Genomic DNA, 22911 nt, shown 5'->3' with positions numbered 1-22911 from the left:
AGGAATTCAGCCCATTCATCTTCAGAAATCTCAAAGGGTTTCTTTTTGTTTTCTTCCTTGGTCATCCATCAGTGAATCCATAAAGATGCCCAACGGAAGGAGGAAAGCCAAGTTGTATCTTTTGTCTCCACTCCCCCTTCTTTCTTTCTGTTCATTCTCCTGCTCACACACATACTTCATTGCCTTTTTATTAGTAGTGGTTGTATTAGAGTTGCATAGGAGCCCCAGTCCTTTAGCTAACTAATTAAATAAAAATTGTTTTATAGTTGTATAAATAATGACCATCCCTTATGGGAGTTAAAATAATAAACAGCTGAGAGCTAAATTTTCAAATAATATTTAATGATACTTTGCATAAACAACTATTTACACATGACTAGTACACAAACCTTCACTGATGTCCGCAAATGGTGAGGCTACGTTGAACTGTTCAGACAATAGGAACTGCACCAAAATTCACTCACTCCTTATGCTGATTTTAAGGGAATACAGCAGTCAAGAGGTAAAGAGGAGGGTGCCCTGAGTAGAAGCCTGACTAAGTAAAATTAACTACGCATACAAGAGGCAGAAATACTTGTCTCTGTATATGAGCACACAACTGAGCCCTAAAGTCCAAATTCTGCTCCTTAAATCCAAATGAACTCCATTGACCAGTATTAGTGAGAACAGAATTGTCCTATGCTGTATATACTCTTTGCTTAAGTAATTCATTTGCTAATGTGAATCTGTAAACCTTGGTATTTAATTTGAAAATTAAATATCAATTCTATAAAATGTGATTTTACTAATTTTAACAAGATCATGTGAGTGGGATTTATGGTAACGAAATTTCAGATCCTAAAACATTAACTTGCTTTGCAATTTATTTATTTTTTGTTAACTGCTTCCTGATACAAATATGAAACTATGAACTCATTTGTTTTAAATCAAACATTACAAATCGTTGTACTCCATGAGATTCTCTAATTAAGAGAAATGTTGAGCTCCGTTACACTATTTTCTCATTTTTAATACATATTTGTATTAAAATCACTGTCAGCTGTTTAATATTTTTATGAAAGTTTTACCTCCGTCCTTTGAGGCAAATTCACACACGATGTAAGCAGATGCAACTCCAGATCCAAATGTGACCTGACAGTTGAAAACAAGTAAAGGTACTCGTGAGAGGTGGTAATTCTCCTCCTCCCAAAAGCACTTTTACAAACACTGGGAGCAATACAGCAGCATCATTCACTCCTGACCATGACATTGTCCTCCATAACCAGGCTGGAGGTAATGTTCCTACATCACATGAAGGCAGAAAATGAAATGTCAAATTTTATAAATGCCTGAATACAAATGCAAGAAGTTTAAATATGAAGATAGGTGAATGTGAGTGCTTGGTATTAAATGATATTGCTATAATAAGAATCAGAAAATTGGTAGAAGGATAAGCAATGGGACACAGTAAAACCAGTGTACAAAAAATATAGTAATGACAGTAGTTTGCACTGGCAGGAGGTGCGGTGGCACTTCATCTGAAAGAAAACACAGAATAAAATATAGTAAAAAAAATTTAAATGAATCAGACAGTACCACAGAATCTGTAGGGATAAAATTCCATGCATGAATAATAAGAATATAGCCATAGGAATATGCTACTGACCACCTGACTGTGATGGTGACTGTGAAATGCGCAGGGCGATTAGAGCGGCTACAGAAAACCCAGTAATAATGGGGGATTTCAACTGTCCCCATATTGATTAGGAACATGTCACCTCAAGATACAGAGAGAAAATTTCTAGAAACTCTTAATGACTGCTTCTTGTAGCAGCTAGTCCAGGAACCTACAAGGGGAAAGAATTCTTCATTTAGACCTAAGTGGCACACAGGATCTGATCCAAGAGGATCAGCAAAAGACACAAAAACTAACAGCAATTTTTCTTTTAAGTACATCAGAAGCAAGAAGCCTACCAAACAATCAGGGGGGGCCACTGGATGATGGAGGTGCTAAAGGAGCACTCAAGGAAGACAAGGCTGTTGTGGAAAAGCTAAATTAATTCTTTGTATTAATCATAATTACAGAGGATGTGAGGGAAATTCCCACACCTGAGCCATTCCTTTTGGGTGACAAATCTGAGGTGTTTTCCCAGATTAAGGTGTCAATAGAGATGGTTCTGGAACAGAATGATAAATTAAACAGTAATACGTCACCAGCACCAGATGCTATTCACCCAAAAGTTCTAAAGGAAGTCAAGTATGAAATTGCAGAACTACTAACTGTACAACTGTGGTATGTAACATATTGCTTAAATCAGCCTCTGTACCAGATGACTGGAGGATAGCTAATATAATGCTGATTTTTAAAGAAGGCTCCAGGAATGATCCTGATAAATACAGGCCAGTAAGCATAACTTCAGTACCACATAAACTAGTAAAACCTATAGTAAAGAACAGAATTATTAGAAAAGAGATAAACACAATAGGATGGGGAAGAGTCAACACAGCTTTTGTAAAGGGAAATCATGCCTCACCAAACTACTAGAATTATTTGAGGGTGTTAACAAGCATGTGGCCAAGTGTGATGCAGTGGATATAGTGCACTTTCAGAAAACCTTTAAGAGAATTTGGTAAAATTTATTAAGCAAAGTAAGCAGTCATGGGACAGTTAAGTGGAAAGATCTTCTCATGGATCAGTAGGAGGTTAAAGACATTGTTTTTATGTACAATGTCCCACCATTTAGGTAGTCAGCCTATACATCTGACTGATATTGATTGTATTTGCATTATTTTCTCTGGCATCCTATCATCTGTTTATCTTTTATAATTTCTGCACTGTAATCTTTCTGACTGCAGCCAATCCTGCATGCTGCCCTTCACCCACTCCTTTAAGTCTCAGTTAAAAAAAATTTGGGAAAGTTGCAGGAATACACAGCTGAATATTACAGCTGAACTGCTAAAAGCCTATGGGACAAGTGCTATCAGAGCATTAGGAAAAATGTTGAAGGTACAGGAGCAAGAGGAGGTATCAGATGGCTGACTAAAGGCCATAGTTGTACCAGTCCTGAAGAAAAGAGATCCTGCTGAGCCAAATAATTATAGACTATAACAAGGTTCAAAACAGAACAGGGGGGAGGGACAGCTCTGTGGTTTGAGCACTGGCCTGCTAACCCCAGAGTTGTGAGTTCAAACCTTGAGGGGGCCATTTAGGGATCTGGGGCAAATACTGGGGATTGGTCCTGCTTTGAGCAGGGGGTTGGACTAGATGACCTCCTGAGGTCCCTTCCAACTCTGATATTCTATGATTCCAAGACCATGGAGGATAGGTCCATCAATGGCTATTAGCCAGGATGGACCCTAACCTCTGTCTGCCAGCGGCTGGGAATGGGCGACAGGGAATGGATCACTTGATGATTACCTGTTCTGTTCATTCCCTCCGGGGCACCTGGCATTGACCACTGTCAGAAGACAGGATAGCGGACTAGATGGACCTTTGGTCTGACCCACTATGGCCGTTCTTATATTCTTAGATATAAGCTTATTATCAGTACTGGAAAAATCATGATGAAAGTAATTGTCAACAGATTAAGGCCAGTAATAGGCAGGAGGTAATTGCTGATTTATACATGTAAAGTTCAATAGCTTTTGTTTATAGGACTTTCTTTTTGTTCATTTCTTGTTGCACTTTTGTGATTGACCCTTCCCAAGTTTGCCTCCTCCTCACAAAAACTGTTGTTTGTTATTACTTTAGATTATTTACATGTGAAATGCTAAATCATGAAATTGAGGTTGCAGGAAATGATAATGTAAAAGCTAATCTCACATTATTTCAAACGTTTATGTATTCTGTTGTGTCACTTTGACCTTTTCCTAGTTAAGGACTCTGGTCCGCAAGCAGTGAACTTTCCCCTCAGCAGGAGCTGTAATAGAAGCACTTCTGAAAGCCGAAGAAAGGCTCTTCTGTTTCACTTGAACAAGTTTTTAAAAAAAGGTAGAGAATGAAATACAGGGAGCCTTCCAAATCTTATTCGTTTGCAGACTTAGGGAATAATTTAAAGCAATTTTTAAGATGCTTTCTCTTGAATTTTGTTGTTGAAAGATTTAAAATCTGTATTTAAAAACTTATTGAATTAGTCACAGCGCTAATGCAAGGTGCAGTGGAGAAAAGAAAGATGAGAAATAAAGCTCTGCACCTCTTCCACCCCTCTAAAAAGAGGCTGCTAGTTCTTCCCTAATAGTCCTAGGAAAGCTCCGAGGCTTCTCTTCCTCCTAATACACCCCAATGTATTGATGCTCTTCCTAATCCCCCCCCCCAAAAAAAAACCTTCCAGGGCTGCTCCCCCACTGACTCCTAATTGCCAATAAAAAAAAATCCATAAAACTTTTCCCCCCAAACCTGTGCTCCCGTCCCCACCCCATGGACTAACTAATCCCTACGAAGCCCTCCAAACTGCTCCAGCACCACCTCCCCCAAACCTCCCGCCTCATCCCACTCCGCAAATACTTGGAGCTCCCCACCTACCTCGGCCATCCCGCGCGCTGTCGTGGCTCCGGCTGCCCGACCCGACAGTGACCTACCCTAGTGCCCCCCAAATCCAGCGCCGCCCCCTATAACCCCTTCCATGCTCCCACACACAGACAGCGGGGCTGCCCTGGCCTCGGGGCGCCCCCCTCTGGCAGGGGCTGCTCGGGAGGGCCCGACTGGGGGGAGGTAACACTTCGGCCGCCGCTGCAAGGGGAGCTGCTGTTGCCGTCGCTGCCGCCGCCGAGGCCGCCATGTTAGGTCGGGACGCTGAACTCGCGCTCCGCTGAAGCTGGAGCTGCCGCCGGGGGCGGGGAGCGCCCCCGCTGCCCGGCTCCGCCCCACGGCCTCTGAGTCGGGCGGCGGTCGGTCGGGAGGGGGAGGTTCCGCGGGCGCATGGGGCGGCCGCAGCGCCAGTGAAGGCGGGGGAGGCAGGCAGGAGGCAGAAGGCCGGCCGGGCGGGGGAGCTTCCTCCTCCTCGCAGCGAGTCTCCGCGCGCAGAGCGCGTCCGGATCCCTCCTCCTCCTCCGCTGCCCGGTCCGGCGGCGGCCCCGGGAGGAGCAGGGGGCTCGAGTCCTTCCCTGCCGGAGCGGCTTGAGAAGCAGGTGAGAAACCGGCCGCGCCTTCACCACCGGAGAGGCTGCGGCGGCGCCCGGAGAGCGATAGGCCCCAGTCCCTCCCCCCTCCGAAGCCCCCAGTCAGCGCGGCCGCCTCCCCCGCCCGGGCGAGCCCCTTCCCCCCCGCCGGCTCTGTGTCCCTGGCAGGACGCTGGGCGGCGCCCCGCCCCCTTCCACTGCCCCCCTTGGGTTGACAGAAAGTTCCCGGTAACTTTTCCCTGCCCAGCGGGGAGCAGAGCCCGTATGCCTGGCCGGGCTGTGGGGTGGCCGCACCCCAGGGGACTATCTCTGAGGCGCGGGGGGGCAGGAGGGTCCCGTTGGTAGCTTCCCCTCTGCCCGTCAGTCCCGTTCCTTGCAAGGGTGGCAGGGGCCGCTGTCTGTTGGCTGCTTGAAGGCTGGCAACAACTGCTCTGGGGAGAGGGGTCTCTGCCTTCCCTGGCTTGCTTTGATTGAAAACCACAGCGTGTCTCATTGTTTTGAGAGGGGGCGAAAGAGCAAACAAGTTTATTGGAGGCTCCACTTTTCATTTTCACTTACCACTCCTTTCAGTTTCCTCGACATTTCTCCACCAGGGCGCATGTTGGGAGGTGTATGGTCAAGGTTGTTTCCCTTTCCCCTTGTAGTTACAACAGCATATATTTTACACTGGTATTGATGGAAGAGCGTTTGTTTCTTGGCTTTAATTTTGACCACCTTGGTTCATAATGAGCCATATCCAGTATAGCATGGTCCAAGGCTGAATTGCTTCTTTTATCAGTTCAGTGCAAACCCCCACCACCACCCTCCCACTATGTTAAAGAAGTACTGTGTCTTGAGAATCTAAACCAGCAAAGTCAGGAAATTGAAAATTGATTTCCAAATCAACTAACTTGGCACCATTGTCTAATTATTATGTAGTATTGTATATTCTGTTTATTGTTGGGCATTATTACATCTGTGTGTCTAGCTGAGGCATGGTTATTTTAAATTTCTGACTTTTATATATATTTTTCAATCACAACACTTCACCAAGTCTTCTTTATTTATAAATAAAATAATTAAAAGCATATATAGAAAATTCATAGGCCTCCAGTCCTGCAGAGGCTTGTCCTTAACTTTATGCGCTGTGAGTAGACACATTGACTTGAATGGGACTGTTTGCACTACATAAAGTTAAGCATGTACCTGAGTTCCCATAAGATAGGGGCCATATAGTTTGTGTGTATATACATCTTATTTGAGATACATGCACTTGCTTGCACTTATTGTAATGTATGGTTTCAGAGTAACAGCCGTGTTAGTCTGTATTCGCAAAAAGAAAAGGACCACAAGTACTCCTTTTCTTATTGTAATGTATGCAACTCTATACAACCTGTACACACACTGATATGGAGTGCTGCGCTTTGCGTTGTCGGAGTGCAGTGTAACACTATAGAACTTTATTCTCAGGACAGATTTCCCCAAACATACCAAAGAATTTTTGTCCTCATTTAAAACTAAGTTTATGTTTGTTCATGTTAAAATTAACTATTTTTAAGATAGTCTAGAGCAAACCTGTCTGAAAACAGTTTGTAATGTAGAGAATATTGGTGGGGAATGAAGTTGTTTGCTTTTTTCACATGCTGACAGGTTCATAAAACTAAATGGAATTTTATGTCATTTCACACACAGAATTAACCTTCGGCCACAAATCCAAGATGTGAAACTTCACTGTAAACCATAACTTTTTCTCTGAGAAATTATAAGAGCGTGAAACAGACATTGATAATTAATTTGCTTTCAAATATAGTTAGTGTAACTACCAAAGTTCTGTAATACAGTTTTAACACAGCTGTTTCTACTGACTTAATAAATTGCAAAATTGACTCCTTTACTGAACAGTAGAACTTTGGGCCTGAGCCTTACTCTTAAGCATGTACATAACTTTATTTACAAATGGTTCCATTGAATTCACGTGCATAAAGCTAAACATACACAAAAGTTTTGTAAAATCAGGTAGTTGATCTGTAGTCGCAGGACAAGGTAGTGTTTGTGACATAAATGAAGCTTACACGTCAGAAGGACTATATCAAGTTTCCAAGAAAAAAACAGTACGGTGCATGCAATTAAGTTTACAAGACAAAAACTTGAGTGTAAAGCACTGACAGTGATTGCTCAGGTCTTTTGTTTGGTTTTCTTAAGTCTTTCATTACTTTGGATTCAAATCCTGAATGTTTGAAGTTGATCCATGTCAATGGGAGCATGATTGGGCCCTAAGTATATATAATTTGTATTTTATATTATAAAGTGGATTTTATTTTATTTATTTTTTTGTCCTCAATCCATCTATGCCTGCAACTAACCTGGTATTCTGGCTCTATAGAAAAAAACAACTACTGTAAATCTAAAAATATATTTAAACTGCCAAACTTTCTTAAGCCAGCAGGAGAGTGGGGTGAGGGGAGGTATTTTTTCATGCTGTGTGTGTATAAAAGATCTTCTACACTTTCCACAGTATGCATCCGATGAAGTGAGCTGTAGCTCACGAAAGCTTATGCTCAAATAAATTGGTTAGTCTGTAAGGTGCCACAAGTACTCCTTTTCTTTTAGGGTGGATGAGGTTATATCTTTTATTGGACTAACTTCTGTTGGTAAGAAGGACAAGCTTTCGAGCATACGCAGAGGTTTTCTTCAGCTCTGGGAAATTAAGCAGCTGTGGGTGCAGGATTGTTCATGGGTTACAGATTACAAAAGCCATAAATGCAGTGTTTCTATTCAGTCCATGGTTTTAGTGTCTAGCAAAGTTATGAATTTAAGCTTCCAGGGTCATCTTTTGAAAGTGTTGTGCAGGTTTCCTTTGAGGATGAGGACTTATAGGTCAGATATAGTGATAGCCTTTAGGGAAAAATATTGCAATTGACGTGTTGTAGAGTATCGGGAAACAGTGACGTTGGCAAGTAACTTCAGACTTTAAATCTGACCTATATTATACCAAAGTAACAGAATAGCAGAATGTCTTCTTCGAAAACATCAAGTTTTTTTTAACTAATATTCATATAACATAACAAACAAGAACATTTTCTGCTCTAGAAAGCAATTTTTTTGTTAGATGGGAGGCTTTACCTTCTTGTTCTGATATGCAATATACTTCCAGCAACTCCAAGAGAATAACTCGGAACTGTGTGTGTTGTTCCACTGTGGTAAATGTGTGTTGTTGTTACATGTTGGTAAATATCTGTTTTGTGACAAATGTCAGTTTATATAACCAAAGTTTGCTTTATGAATTAAGTGGTAACATGACTTTATGTTCTATATTTTCTGTTTTAAAAACTACTTACGGACAAAAGAAAAACATAAGCGACACGTTTTCAGTAGACTAGTCCAGATGTTCATGCCACTACTGGGAAAAGTATGCTGTTTCATCTTTATTCATTGTTTGTTGGACTGACTACACTATTTCCATAATCTGAACACAGTTTGAACAAGCCATTTAATGTTAAGAATTTAAAAATTAATGTCCGTGCCAAAACAAACACTATCACAAGAACACTAGATTATTCTACTAGGTTTTGACTAAACCAACTCTGTCAAATAGCATGCTTCCCCCCCACACCTTCCCATCCTCCCAAAAACCCAAACAAACATTAGCTGTGTTTGAGAGATTCTAGAAGAAAATGCTCTGAGAACAGTTCTTGTGAAAGGTGTTATACACAGAGCAGATTCAGCACAGACAGTGGAAATGCAAAGTGTCCCATGCCACCCTACTAGTGTGATTTAATCCTTCTCCTGGAGTCACCATCTCTGAGTGAGAAGGTAGGCTAATCTTCATGTTCACTTAAATCTCTGGCCTCTCTGGGAATGTCAACAAGGGTGCTATTTATGATGGTGGCTTTTGTGTTGTGGCAATCACTAATTCTTTTTATATAAACCACTTCACAGCTGTGGTATGGTAACCACTTTCTGTGGCTTCTATGCTAGGAAAGATTCAAACCAGTGACTGAGATCTCAGAGGCCCCATATTGCATTACTAGTTGTCACCTTCTGTGAAAACGCATCTGGAAAAGTGCCCAGCTGTATTTTAGACTTTATGATAATGATGTTGTTGTTGTCTTCTTGGCCAAGTATTTAGATTTTAGTTTTGAAGAGCTAAATCTTGGTTCTGTTGAAGTAAAGGACTCTGCTAGGTGCTCATCTAGCAAGCAAATGTAAGTTTTTGCATAAGCACATTAGTAGTCCTATTGAAGTCAGTGAGACTACGCCAATGGATAAAGTTAAGCATGTGACAGCTATTTGCGAGATCAGGGGCTAAGATGTTAGTAACAGAAATAAACTTGTTTATAAATGGGTTTATGTTAATATTGTTTTTGGTTTAAAATATTGCTTTCAGACAAAAGTTTGAGTAAATGGATTGGCCTTGCCACATGCGCTGGAGATCAACAGACTTAGTTTTCAGTGTATAGCTGTGTCTCCTTAGGGGTGTTAAAAATCCACACCCTCGAGACACGTAGCTATGCCGACTTAATTCCTGGTGTAGACAAGAATTCTTCCATCGACCTAGCTACTGCCTTTCGGGGAGGTGGATTAAGTACAGTGACAGGAATACCCCTCCATTGCTCCGTGTTTTTAAGAGTATACAGACCCTCGTGGTCTGTCAGCCAACAAGAGAAGTTAATTCCAAAATCAAGGACCTTTCTTTGAGAGCTCTAATTTCCTGATGTACCACAGTGGGGATTGACAGTGAGAGTGCCTTGGTTAATCTCAGCTGTCGGGACTGAGGATGGGGATGGAGATTTGTTTTTCTTGTCAGGAGTAGTAATATGTAGTGTTACAGGATATGGTTAGAGAGTGCAGAGGAAGTAATGACCACTGAAACCTCAGACTGATATTTGTTTTTCAATTTCTTGAATACTCCAGGAGGCTGCACAGGAAATTAGATAATTTTTTTCCAGTGTGGCTTTGTTTTCTGTTTGCATTTTGGGAGTGGAGACGACTTGCTGGGTTTCTTGTGATCTTGAATGTGCTTCAGAGATGTGTGCCACATATGTTAAATATTCAGACCACGTCTACGCTACCATTTATGTTGCTCAGCAGTGTGGAAAAAACACACACCAAGAGTGACATAAATTTTGCCGGCATAAGTGGTAGTGTGCCCAGCGCTATGTTGGTGGGAGAGTTTCTCTAGCTGACATAGGTATCGCCGCTTGTTGAGGTGGTTTTATTGTGTTGACGGGAAAGCTCTCTCTCGTTGGCATAGAGTGATCTTACAGCAGCACAGCTGCATCAGTACAGCTGTGCTGCTGTGAGCTCGCTAGTGTAGACATGGCCTCAAAAATGTTTCATATGAGAGCAAACTGTTGACCAGCTCAGCTATGTAAACTTTAAATACTGATGCTGCTGCTGCATTTAAAATGATTCCGCACACAAATGATTGGTACTTCAGGGCAAAATCTCCTGTGGATAAATCTGCATGCCCACTGAATACTGTGTGTTCTTTACACTAGATATTAGAGAAGGATGGAAAAGAGTAAAGAACACTTTAACAGCATTTACCTACCTGGCCTGATCCTACAGACTAACATGTAAATAACCTTACATGACAACCCCCATTGACAAGGTGGTTGCTCACATGAGCAAAATTACTTGTATGTAAATCTTTGCAGATCAGGCCTATAGCTCACTTCTGAGGAAACTCGTGGGAGATTTTGTTGTTAGCAATCTGATATTTAAGGCTGGTTAATATTACTATAGAAACAACCATGCTGGAAGAGGCCCAGGTCCTCCATTGTTACTTTCTCTTCTGTGCACATGTTTCTTCGCAATCTCATAACACAGATGAGGCCATAACTATGTTTTAATCATACCATGAAGTTCATGATACAAATATAGTCAGGGTCTCATCTGCACTACAATATATGTCTGGGTTTTTTTAACAGGAATATGAGGGTGGGGGTAGATGGCCGAAGCCGTCATGCTGTAGCCCTTAGTTGCTTCTGCTAAGCCAAGTTTATGGAATGCTTAGCTTTGGGAAAGAAAAAGTACGATGCTTGGGCTAACTGCTAAAACTTTTAAAACTCTGTCTAATATGCTTACAGTTTTAATTGTAAGAACAAACAAGTGTTGTTGATGGGTGGTATTTAAGAGTACTTAAATAACAATATTAAACCTTTATCCACCACAATCATTAGAACTTCTTTGATCCACAATCAGGAGTAGACATCCTACCAAAGAAAATCAATTAATAACTTTCTAAAATAAGTATTGTTAGGTGTTTTCAGTCAATAAACACAATTGTTAGAATTTGACTTAAATACACAAGAAAAGGAATTCAGAATTAGGGCTGAGTCACCGCTTCCTCTTTCCATATAAGCTTTAATGGAAATTTAAAGATTATGCAGTACACGCTTTCACCACCTCTGAATGAAAAATCTCAAAAAACCTTACCTCGCTTCGATGAATGCATGCAACGTATCTACATGACATAGATAACATATTAGTATTTGTATTACTGCTAAGAGTAGAAAAAGGAGCATTTCCTTTACGTTACATTATGTTATTGGTTAAAGTACATTCCATTAAGGAATTAATCTAGAACTATCAGTTAAACTGGTATTTCTCCTGGTGGTCTAATAACATAGTGGCCCCTCTTGCATCTGTGCATGTACAATGTAAATATACATATTTGAGGTCTGCCATTGCCAGGCCCAGATTAAAGAATTTTGGACCCCTGTACACTATGGAAATTGGGGAGGGGATTCACCTTCCTTAAAGCACTCCTGCCCAACATACTCCCCACACCACACAGCTCCCAGAATTCCCCTCTCCCCACCCAGTACCTTCCACCAGCCCCCACTTATTCTGACAAACCCCACACATCCCAGCAGCCCTGACATACATCCAACTCACTGCAGCCCCACTGGCTGCAGTCCCCAACATCCCAGCCCCTAACCTCGTCATCCCCCAACACACCCGCTTAGCCAATAGCCCAGCCCCTCACCCACCACACCACAATCCCTGACTCAGAACTCCACTCCCATCTGAAGCAAGGGTAGCTCCTCCTGATCCTGGCTGCCCATCTCTGCTCACTCCCTTTGCCTGTCCTGCACTCCCATGGTCCAACACCACTAAGGTTTGGCCCAGTAGCCCCTGCATTCAGGCACCTGTTTTCAGTTCTCCAGCTTCTGTCCCTTCAGTTGTAGTTCATATAGTTTATTCATCGCCAGAATACATATCTGCAGTATCAAACTGGGAGTGAGCAATGTGGTTACCTTGAGTGTAAGGCTCAAGTCTGGTCTCTAATATCCAAAAAGCTCTACAAGTCTGAAAGACTGACTGGTTGGCATTGCACACTTCTTCCCATCGGTATTCTCTGTGGAAATGATAAAGTCTTTGTTTTCAGACTGTTTTCTTAAAGTGTTATGGGATTGTATTTCAGGTCAATAGGCAAAATATAAATGAAAAAATCTAAAAATGCAGCTACATCAAGTGAAATGGTGACTGATTCTTAGCTACAGTGATGTTCATGTAACATTCCAATAATATAACTGCATTTTTAAATGTTTTTTTTTAAAAAAGCATGATTTATAAATGGCAGACTTTGAAGTCCCCTGTTTTTTAATTGAAAAAAAAAACTATCCGACTAATTGTGTATTATCAATTTTAAAGAAATCAATTTTCATTTGTAAACTCTGGGATGTATTTATTTGCTCTAAATGTATAAAAACCTAAGTAGTGTTGTTTGTTTATGGTTCTGGCTGACTAACAATTAATCCATAGATCCCGAGACAAGTGATAAAATTGTTTTCATAAACTGTCTGTCTTCTCTGGGTAGGTCTGACTTGTGCAAAGAACATTTTTGGTTGTAGCTATATTTTCTATTGGTAGAAATAGTATACTGTAGCTGTTAAATCTAGGTATCTTTCTTCTTTTCTTTTAAACCCCTGAGAAGTCTGAGCTGCTGTAGGACTTCTGAATGCTATTTTGATTTGGTGTGTGCAGGGTGAAATGGTGGCTAACCTAACACGTAGTCAGTACAATGAAGTTAGACTATACAGTTCTGTTGTATTTTCTGCCACTACTATTTTATGAACTATATTTTGAAATGTGTACAGTATCTCATTTTCATATAGTATGTGCAGTATCCACACAAGTGGATGGTTTAAGTTTTTTTTTTTTTTTTTTTTGGAGCCATTTTGAGGCTAGAAGTAATGTGACAGTTTAATTCAGAAGTTATTTTTATGATGCTTGACTGAGATTTGAAAATATCATTGATTTCAGCCTCTAGTCCTTTTAATCTGAAAAGACAGGGCAGACAAATTTAATGGTAAATCCTTCACTATTTAAATATTTTGAATGCGGTGAACTTTTTTTAAAGTCCTTGATCTGACTGGCTTCTGATTTGCAAGTTACGTGATTTCAGTCAAAATCAAAATAACAATAACCCTTTAAATTGCGCAATACACCAATTTAACTATATAATTTTGTTAACTAATTAGGCAAAGAAAAATGTCAGTTTCTAGTGTGATTTGCTGAGATTTTAGCCTACTTATTTTAAGGCTTGATCCTGTTGACATGGAAGTCAGTCGCAGAGTTCCTCTTCAGGGAGAGCTGGATTAGGCTTTTACACAATAGGTCCAGATTCTCTGATGGCGTAAGTGGAGGCAACTCTATTGAAGTCAACTTCACTGAAGTATAAAATGAAGAAAACTTTTATCTGCTTACCCTAGCAGTGAAATTGGCCGTATTTTCTAAAGCCCAGTCTACGCTTCAAATTTATACTGGCATAGCTATGTCACTCAGAGGTATGAGAAAAGCACACGCCTTAGCAACAAAGCAAATTTTTTGTCAGCGTAGCTCTAGATATAACACAGAAGAGTGCTCCTGCTGGCTCAGGCTATGTCAGCTACAGAGTGTATGCTGGCATAGCCCCCTAAGCTATGTCTACACTAGAACCGTTACAGTGGCACAGCTGCAGCTGTGCTGTTGTAGCGTAGAAACTTGCTACAGGGCATGGAAAGGGTGGTTCTGTTACTGTAGTAAACCCTCCTCATCAAGAGATGGTAGCTAAGTTGATCAAAGAGTTCTTCCATTGACGTAATACTGTCTATGTTGGGGCTTAGGTCAGCTTAGCTATATCTCTCAGGGTGTGAATTTTTCATACCCCTGAACGACATAGCTTGTTGACCTAACTTTCTAGTGTAGACCAGCCCTTAGCATAGACACAGCCAATGTGGATGGAATTGTTTTTCTGTCAGTATAGGAGCACCACCTTCACAAACATTAGCTGCATCCACAGAAGCACATTTCTGTCAACATAGCTGCATTTACACTGGGGGTTTTGTCAGAGTAGGTATGTCAGTCACAGCCTGACCAGCATAGCTATGCTGATGTAACTTGCAAGTGTAGGCCAACCTTAATGTCATTTGGGAGATAGTGTTCCTACACCAGCAGAAGAACTTCTCCTGTCTCTATACGCTGCAACTACAGTAAGGGGCTATGCCAGCACAACTATGCCGACATGACTATTCCAATTTGTTTTAACAAACAATATACTGTATGTTGGGAGTTATGCCACATTTTTCTTGTTATATAATCATAGTGGTGTTTGTTCCAAGTGTTTCATTAGTGGAGAAGTCTATATAATCTTCCCATGTGCGAAGGAAAATTAAGTGTGTTTAAAGAAAACAAAATAAAGTAAAAAAACTGGACCAAATTTCTGCCTTCCTCTGTTCCAGTGTTCATCCAGAATAACACCTTTAACTTCAGTGGGTGAAGACATATTATGGCCTTCTATATAGTTACTAGATTTTATACAGTGATATCCAAATTGTAAATATGAAGGTTATCGAAAGCTAAAGTATCCAAAAATGTTAACAATTTGAATACAGTGCCTATATATGCAGTAGTGTCTTACTCGTTTGTCTTATTGTATTTATGCATGTTGAAATACCCTGTTTTTTAGTGATTCCATCTATTGGAAGCATTCATTTAATAACTGATCACTCTGATTTCTTTCAGTAAGCACTATATGATTTTACTTGTGGAGGACAAAAAGGATGATTGTAATCATTTGAAAATTTGACTTTTAAAAAATACTTAGAGCTAAATTTGAGTACCTTTTTATCAAAATTTTATGTGCATAATGAAATACCATAAAATGTAAGAATGAAGATCCACAAAATTCCCAGTCAAGCATCTGCAGTTCTGCAGAAATCCCACAAACCATACTCTAGGGATACTCTAGTTGAGCTGATATTGTAACTTGTGCTGAGTTAAAAGTCAAAGCAGGAGTTCTTTTAAATTTGAGCTACCGAATTTACAAGCAAGACACACAAGTAACTTTTGGACTGATGAAATGCACTGAATCTTCAACTTCTCCCTGGAAACATTCTGTACTTGTATCATCTTCAACTAGCTTAATCTATTGAGAGACCCACTGTGATTTTTTTAAAAAAACTCTTGCTGCAATTTCTTTGTGACTAAAGGACATTGTCAATCAACCCAATCCTCTCCATGCCAACCAACTGTCCCCCTTAATGCAGCAATTCAATTGAATGAATAGAGTTTCTACTTAAAGGATACAATTGGCTACCAGAGAGAGTGCCAAGTTGATTTAACTTTGCACAAGTGTGAAAGTTTTTAAATGGATACTGTCTACCAATGTTGGCCCAAATTTTCAATTGCCTGAAAATTGTAGTAATCTGATAGGGATTATGTCCAAATTTATGTGTGTAATATGTTATCCACTATTCCTTTCCAGTGAGAGTTAAAGTCCAAGAAACTAGGTAGACAATGTTCCTTGGTCAAGCAGAGCTGCAGTGTTCTGATCAAATGTGCGATGTGACTTAAAATAGACATTTTTGGGACGTGCATCACTAAATTGGTGGAGAGAATAGAGGATTCATGTTGTAATCTGCTCCTCCACTATTGTTTAACAACAAAATATGTGCTTGAAACACTATCCGATGTGTGGTATAGTATAAAAGCAGAATTGTAGTCTACATGACTGTACCAGCAGGAGAGTGAGTTTGTGTGTGTGGTTTTTGGAGGGGGGTGAGGGGGTGAGAGAACCTGGATTTGTGCTGGAAATGGCCCAACTTGATGATCACTTTAGATAAGCTATTACCAGCAGGAGAGTGGAGTGGGAGGAGGTATTGTTTCATGGTCTCTGTGTGTATATAATGTCTTCTGCAGCTTCCACAGTATGCATCCGATGAAGTGAGCTGTAGCTCACGAAAGCTCATGCTCAAATAAATTGGTTAGTCTCTAAGGTGCCACAAGTACTCCTTTTCTTTTTGCGAATACAGACTAACACGGCTGTTACTCTGAAACCTGTAACTTCCATGTGTACTTTAACAGATAAGTGTTAAAAACTGAAATATTATTTAACCAAACTACTATTTGAGCATGCAGTATCTTAGAAATACCTGTAACTGGTGGGAAAACTTAAATTAATTTAAGAAGCTGACCTTGGTAAAATGCAGCCCTATTAATACACCTGACCTAAACATCACCATCCTTATTCCTCTTGTCTTCCCAAACCCCTTTGATAAATTGTGTATGGAGAGGGTATGTAGAAGTTTCTGGCTGCTTTCCTACTATATGACTGGCTGCAAGGTAGAAAGAAAACACAGCACTGAATCCTGGTGCAGTGCTCCTTCCTCCTCTTCAAGTGGTGTGAGCCAGAGAGCTATCTTACTGCAGTTGAGGTCTAACACACATGTCTTCATCTACACTATAGCCTGGAGAGAAGACATGGGAAAAGAGGAGAAAATCCAGGGGGAAGACACAGGATTTAGGAGACTTGTAGTGTCACCCAGAGGGGCCATGAGGTCTGGGGCAAGGAGATGTTAGTCAGGAGGTGTAACGAAAGATGGAAATTAAATAACAGAACCCCCGGGAGGGAATCAAAGGAATAAAATGACTGATTTATAGAAGTTTGCTGGGGGATAGCTGTTTAGCTACCTATGATGGCATGAGCAGTCTATGAATGACATGAGATTGTCAATTGTAATTGTTGTAAAGGCAGCCAAGCTGCTAATGGAATAACCTATTTTATAAATTAAGACTTAAATACTCTCTTTTTCTTTTTTTAAGTTGCAGAGATTAGGAGCAGGATATAGGGCAACAGAAGGAACTAGGGTGAGGATGAGACAAAGCTGTTTCCATCTGGCTTCTGAAAGAGAGAATGATCTTTTTGTTTTTGCTTTTTGTCTTACCATTTCCTACCGACAGCCTCCTGGGGGTGGTTCCCTGCAACTCTGCTCTTCTCTCAGCTTTTTCCACTCCATTTCATCCCTGTGAATATACCAGTGTGTTCCTCTGTGCATTTTTGCCCCCAAACAACAGCAAAGTGGAATTTACGTAATCTTGTCACTTTCATAGCTGCCGTGGGGTTCTTCATAGCACCAGTGAAAATGATATGAGTTCTGTTAATTTCACTGCTGTCTGAAAAAGCAAACAGCATCAGAGGGTCTGAGTTGAGAAGACATCCTGGCCATTCATTCTTTTATATATGGAATGCTGATTTTTGCGACCACAGTGTTAAAACTTTTTTTTTTCTTTTTTCTTTTGAAAAGTGTAAATTTCTGCAGAAATTGATGGTATAAGCCCCTCACTTGCCAAGGTAATCTTCTTGCCCATAGTGAATGGGTGGGTAGACTTCCCTCCCCCAAGCCCTAGACGAAGATGTTAAATTCAAGAATATTGTTTTATAGCATTATTAATAGTGAATTATATTTTCATTAGTCTGATACATTTTGTATGTCAAAATTATAGACTGGGATAGGGAAAGACTGAAGTACATTGTGTTATTTTAAAGAAATATAATAATCTAATTAGAAACTAGCAAAAATGTCATCATGAAACCTGAAATTCTATTTGGCCTGGTTTACTGAAAGGCTTGAAAGCACTTGGTAAGGCTGGGTTTATTTTGAAATCTTGGGAAGGGGTCTTTGGGTTTGAATGGACAATAAGGCAAAATTCAGTGTGTTTGTATAGATACTGAGAAAATCTTGGTGAGTTTGGCTTTGAGATTCAGGTTTCATCTGAAAGCTGCTGTGAACAAAACTGCACTTTCATATAACTGCTGAATATATACAGTCTAATGTATGTCAAACATTGGATGCTTTGGTAACTTTCATATTTTCTTTAGTGTCTGAAGCTACCAAATGGGTGGTCTGAATTTTTGTACTTTTTAATTAAATGTTTAAAAAGCAATATTTCTTTATGTACAGGCTACTAGAGAATCTCATTTACGAAATAATTCATCCTTCACCTGCCAATTTGTGTGTGAAGGAGGGGGGGGTTCCTACTATAAAAGACAAAGCAAACTGTTAAGATGATTGAACTGCTACAATGGCTCATCCTTTTGTGAGTGTACATTCATCGAATCATATTCTTTAGATTGAATGGGTGGGGCAGAGAGAATTTTTCTTCAGTAAATGTGGCCAAAGAATTGCAATGGTCCACCTGAAGTAAAATTTCATGTTATGGATCTTAACAAAGAGACTGCTTAGAAATTTGCATTTTTTTTCTTGGAATGTTTACATCTTCTAAATGCCAGAAAACCATACAATAGACTTGATATTTTTAAAGGGAGTGGGGAGGGGGGTGTTGGATTTCTGATTTTCTGTTTGAAAATCAGAAAATTACAGAAATTATGCATTTTCTGATTTTCTGTTTGAAAATCAGAAAATGCATAATTTCTGTAATTTGAAGAAAAAACAAATCCGGGGATGTTAGAACAGCAGTAGAGATGGGAAATGCCAATTAGGATATACATTCAAGGTGTTTGTGGTCACCTTTTGTTTGCAACTTTAAAACCACTCACTTGTTCCCTTGTGAGCCATTTCCCAGAATCATTTAGGCTATCTATCCCAGACTAATTTGTGCTATGTCAACCAAAAATTCCAAAGTGGTGGTGTATGTAGTAATAATTTTCTTAAGTCATTGTTATATTTGGCTTAAGAAGATATTTACATATAGTGCATATACACTTGATTTCACATTTTGTAAGAATCAAAAAATGTTAATTGTTACTGAAAAGTTCATGAGTTACATAGTTCTTAACTTTTGTATTATTATAAAAGTACACTTTGGACTTAAATAAAGTAGATGTTTAGAATATGATATTTATGTTGCTAATAACACCTAAGATGATTAAAAGTAATATTTTCAATTAAGTATTTATTACTTGTATTGCCATAATGCACAGGAGCCCTAGTCATAGACCAGGACCCAGTTGTGCTAGGCGCTGTATAACCATAAACCAAAAAGAATGTGTCTGCCTTGTAAGCTTGCATAATGAAAATTAAGTCTGTTTTACTTGCAGGTTCTTACAGTTGTTTTTACATTCCAAACAGACACATAGTATGTTTCCTTAGAATTTTTTTTTAAAGTAATTCTGGAAACTATTCTATTTGTCTTGTCCCTCCCAACTCACTAACTTTGGAAAAGATCAGTTCCTGGACTCAGAAGAGCATGGACTAAAATTGTGCCAGGTCTCAGTGGAAAAGTAGTTGGGTGGGAGGCAAGTGGGTTGGATAGAAACCGAAGGATACCTTCGTCCTGTCCTCCCTTCCCACAAATAGGGCTGTGCAAAATCTGACTGAATACGTCATAGAAAAATAGAATTCTGATCATGGAAATAACTAAGAGATCCCTATAACTGCTAATTGGGGAGAAGATGCCTTAAAAAAATTTTTTTTCAAACAATTTGTGTAGAATGGGAGTGCTGATTTTTTGAAAAATATGACCTATTTGCTACAGTGATAGTAGTATTGCTATTTAATGTGACTGCCTTCATTTTCCTTATACCAGATCACACTTGTAAAAATCCTAGCTGATTTAACCATTTTATTTCCTCATAATTGATTATATATAAAGAAGAATGGAAAAATAAAATTTCTGGAGTTGGTGTACTTTTTTAAAGTTTACACCACTACCACTTTCTCTTTCCCTTCCCCATTGTGTTTGCTTCTTGCATTTGATTCCCTCAGAGTCCTAATTTTCTTCAGAAGCACAATTTTTTTATTGTTAGGATGATTAAAAGATTGCAAATCACAGCCATTCATATATTTTCATCCAGCTATATATACAATTTTGTTTGAGAGATTCTTTCAGAAACCGTCTTACAAATTTTACATATGATTTTCTGTATATGGTTGTATTATTTTAAAATAAAACTTCTTGATGTTTAGTATGTGTTATCATTCTCATGAAGATGTCAAATGTTTGGAGTTTTTATTGAAAGATTTGCTCATTTTTTTTCCTATGGGCAGAGCTCTGACCACTGTGTGTGGGGGAAAATAGCAGTGCCTGCTAATTTTTAACTAAGCATAATATAAACCATTCCAGATACAAATTTAGGGTGTCTTGTAAATAAGAGAATTTTTTAAAAAGTTTAATTGGCAAAGTGGTCGCACAACCTTCTGAAATGGATTTGTACTCAGATCGCAACTATTGTAAACTCACATGATTATCATTCAAATAACATTACTAACACCATCCTAGCCACTATGGATGTAGAAGCCCTCTACACCAACATTCCACACAAAGATGGACTACAAGCCGTCAGGAAGAGTATCCCCGATAATGTCACGGCAAACCTGGTGGCTGAACTTTGTGACTTTGTCCTCACCCATAACTATTTCACATTTGGGGACAATGTATACCTTCAAGTTAGTGGCACTGCTATGGGTACCCGCATGGCCCCACAGTATGCCAACATTTTTATGGCTGACTTAGAACAATGCTTCCTCAGCTGTCATCCCCTAATGCCCCTACTCTATTTGCGCTACATTGATGACATCTTCATCTGGACCCATGGAAAAGAAGCCCTTGAGGAACTCTACCATGATCTCAACAATTTCCATCCCATCATCAACCTCAGCCTGGACTAGTCCACACAAGAGATCCACTTTCTGGACACTACAGTGCTAATAAGCGATGGTCACATAAACACCACCCTATACCGGAAACCTACAGACCGGTATACTTACCTACATGCCTCCAGCTTTCATCCAGACCACACCACGCAATCCATTGTCTACAGCCAAGGTCTACGATACAACTGCATTTGCTCCAACCCCTCAGACACAGGCAAACACCTACAAGATCTCTATCAAGCATTCTTACAACTACAGTACTCACCTGCTGAAGTAAAGAAACAGATTGACAGAGCCACAAAAGTATCCAGAAGTTACCTGCTACAGGACAGGCCCAACAAAGAAAATAACAGAACGCCACTAGCCATCACCTTCAGCCCCCAACTAAAACCTCTCCAATGCATCATCAAGGATCTACAACCTATCCTGAAGGACGACCCATCACTCTCACAGATCTTGGGAGACAGGCCAGTCCTTGCTTACAGACAGCCCCCCAACCTGAAGCAAATACTCACCAGCAACCACACAACAAAAACACTAACCCAGGAACCTATTCTTGCAACAAAGCCTGTTGCCAACTGTGTCCACATATCTATTCAGGGGACCCCATCATAGGGCCTAATCACATCAGCCACACTATCAGAGGCTCGTTCACCTGCACATCTACCAATGTGATATATAACATCATACGCCAGCAATGCCCCTCTGCCATGTACATTGGTCAAACCGGACAGTCTCTACGCAAAAGAATAAATGGACACAAATCAGACGTCGGGAATTATAACGTTCAAAAACCAGTAGGAGAACACTTCAATCTCTCTGGTCACTCGATTGCAGACCTAAAAGTAGCAATTCTTCAACAAAAAAACGTCAAACAGACTCCAACGAGAGACTGCTGAATTGGAATTAATTTGCAAACTGGACACCATTACATTAGGCTTGAATAAAGACTGGGAGTGGATGTGTCATTACACAAAGTAAAACTATTTCCCTGTGATTATTCTTCCCCCTTCCCCCCCTTACTGTTCCTCACACATTCTTGTCAACTGCTGGAAATGGCCCACCTTGATTATCACTGCAAAAGGTTTTTTTCTCTCCTGCTGGTACTAGCTCACCTTACCTGATCACTCTCATTACAGTGTGTATGGTAACAGCCATTGTTTCATGTTCTCTGTGTATATAAAATCTCCCTACAGTATTTTCCACTGCATGCATCCGATGAAGTGAGCTGTAGCTCACGAAAGCTTATGCTCAAATAAATTTGTTAGTCTCTAACGTGCCACAAGTACTCCTTTTTCTTATTACTAACACTGGAGGCCAGCATCATTGTACAACATGTACTTCAGCTGTGTGGCATAAATTCTTGTTTGATGTGTGCTTACTTCAAAATACTGCATTAGTGGATTTTTGCAACTGTTTGGTTTTCTCTAACTCTAGTTTCTTGATTTAAGGATGTTTCATTGTGGAATATGTTTGCTTAGGTCATTCAGAAACCATTGACATTCCTAAGCAACCTGAGTTTACAAACTCACAGGGAAATTAGAAATATTTCATTTAATAGGCTGTGTGTGGGGGATGACATGGGAGGACTAGGGTTAAACTGTTACATCATTTGCATTCAGTAATAGCCTTCATAACTATGCCCAGTTTTCTGAGCTGCAAAACATCCATAATTCCCATTGAAGCCAGTAGGAGTTTGATACCTCTGAGAATTAGATCATGAGGCTTTATTTTAAGGAGGGTGTGAGAAAACAATTGAATTTTTTAATAAAAGTACTTGCCCAACTGACTGTTATGCCAGTTTAGTGAAGGGTCTCTGCTTTTCTCTTTTGAATTTGTTCTTAGGGATTGAGGTATCTATCCCAACACTCACTTTCAGGTCAATAATATTTGAAGAAGTTCAGCACATAATACAATTGGACACTTAATTTGTGTTTCTTTTCACATTGAG

General features: G+C 39.9%; 1 protein-coding gene across 1 annotated transcript in view; it reads left to right on the top strand.

Moving 5' to 3' along the window:
* The first annotated feature begins 4934 nt into the window (after nucleotides 1-4934).
* YES1 (YES proto-oncogene 1, Src family tyrosine kinase) overlaps nucleotides 4935-22911 on the top strand; it is a 69698-nt gene continuing 51721 nt past the window's right edge. Inside the window, exon 1 of the mRNA XM_074944532.1 lies at nucleotides 4935-5106. The gene's annotated coding sequence lies outside the window, so the exon portion shown is untranslated. The remainder of the gene's footprint in view (nucleotides 5107-22911) is intronic.

The sequence above is a fragment of the Natator depressus genome, chromosome 2, assembly GCF_965152275.1.
Source record: "Natator depressus isolate rNatDep1 chromosome 2, rNatDep2.hap1, whole genome shotgun sequence".
NCBI classification, from domain to species: domain Eukaryota; kingdom Metazoa; phylum Chordata; order Testudines; family Cheloniidae; genus Natator; species Natator depressus.
Note: the sequence above shows the minus strand (reverse complement) of the source record. Positions and strands in the feature narration are given on the sequence as shown.